Raw genomic sequence first — 2,082 nt, forward strand, 5'->3', positions numbered from 1 at the left:
CCTTCAAGGAATTCTTTACATTCTGTTCGGAAGACGTTGAATCCCATTTACTCGCAAGATTTTTAAACTTATAAACCGGCGTCTATGTGTTTAACATTCACGACTGGTTGCCGTCTTTATTCCTGCATCAGTCCAGAACAAGCACTGGATCTAAACTCCGTACTTGCCGCAGAAAGTCGACATGAGAAGACTGCGTGAGCCCATTGGACGGCATTTGTCACTATTATCAATGGGACATAATGGGTACTTACTCCAGGGGGCGCTCGGTGGCTCGTTCGAATTTAAATTGGCTTTCAAGAGCATTTCTAAGCCAAAAAGCATGATGGATTAAATCTATTATTATAACCCTTCGTGTCTGGCGTATAAACGATAAGTGAGTTACAGCAACCGCTGTATAAAGGCTAAATAAAAGACTGTATTCTGTCATCAAAACCGGCTGTGATTAGTCCGCCCAACCAGCGCTGAGAAAAGTAACATGCACCACGTGACAACGCTGTCCAAGTTCCAGCAGCGGTCTGGACGATAATTCACACCCGAGTAAAGACACTGAGGATCTTCAAAATAGAAAAATAACTGGAATTGAAGAATTAGAGAAGAGTACTTAGACCGTTAGGGGGTCTAAATAATAACTCTCAAACTGAGGCTTGACCCAAAAAAACAAAGGTTGAGGGAGACTTTAATAACAGGCTACATAAAGGCCTACTAAACACTTTTGATACAAGGGCCAATTTAAATAATATCTCACAACCACAAAAGTTCACCTAGCACAAAATAAACACTTAGATAAAGTTGCGTAAAATACACTGCTTGTGTGCTTTCTGTTAGGATCATTGACTGACAAAACACACATTTTGTAATAGCCAGAAATACTAGTTTTCTGTTCAAGAAGTATTTATGATCATCTGTACTACACTGAAAAAAATGGTAACCGTAAATGTTCACAATGAATCTACCCAAATACACCCAGCAGACACAGGACATCAATATAACAACAGGTTGTATTTTGGTTGAGAATGAAAATCGAGCTGACGTCACTTATTTGATGCCAATTTGACATTGACTTAATGTTCGATTTTGGATATACAACCTAAAAACAACAAATATCAACATCAGCTGACGTTGGTATTTGACATCAAATTAACATTGACATTAGATGTTGAATTGACAACTGAAATTTAACCAAATATCAACGTCTTATGATGTTGTGTGCCTGCTGGGCATTCATTTATACCAACAATACAACATTTTATGGCTTAAATCAACAGAAATAGATCAGAAACACCACTTTTTACATTGTGTGCTGCTAAATCTCTGGGTTACGACAAGACAGACCATAGCCGATTGCAAGACGATTTTCCATAGAAGTTTAAACCTCTTCAGCCATAAGTTGCACACTGACCTGTAGACAGAGAGACAATGTCTGGGTTGTTAAGCTCCACCTAGGACTCCGTTTGTCATGGTAATTGCCATTCTACCCGTGTATTACATTTCTATGGTGTAGCCACTACCTGGGACAGGGCAATGAGCTCTGCATGACAGCCTCAGCTTTAGCACGCATCGACGGCTTTCAGTGTACAACATGGGGTACACAACTACAAAGCAGCTCAAAATGCAATGACTAAAGCTAAACGGACGGTTCAGTGACTGCTGCTCTATAGTCATCTGCTGCAGCCCATTCAGTCTCTGAATGAAATTCAGAGTAAAAGTGTTGGAAGCGTCTTCATCGCTCCCTCTCGCCTGTTCCTGCCAGAATGCTTACTGAGGGAAAACACTCTTCGTAAATTTGTGGGGGTCTTTCCAGTTCTCTCCTTTCACTCTTGTGCCAAGTGCTGAGAAAATACCCTCTGTGTACCGAAAGGAATTGCCTCAGGATGACACCACTTTAAATTCACACAATGCACTTTCCATTCACACCGTCTGACACATTTTCATTATTCTAATGCACCTACAGTTGGCCTAATGTTGTCAGAATGCCAAGTACAAATACAACATCTACATTTAGAATATGCTGACATTTACAGTTGCAGTGCAGATTTGATCAAGTGTGACACTGCATAGGCCTATTAAAAATAGTCACTTCTT

The sequence above is a fragment of the Barbus barbus genome (genome assembly GCF_936440315.1).
Source record: "Barbus barbus genome assembly, chromosome: 19".
NCBI classification, from domain to species: Eukaryota; Metazoa; Chordata; class Actinopteri; order Cypriniformes; family Cyprinidae; genus Barbus; species Barbus barbus.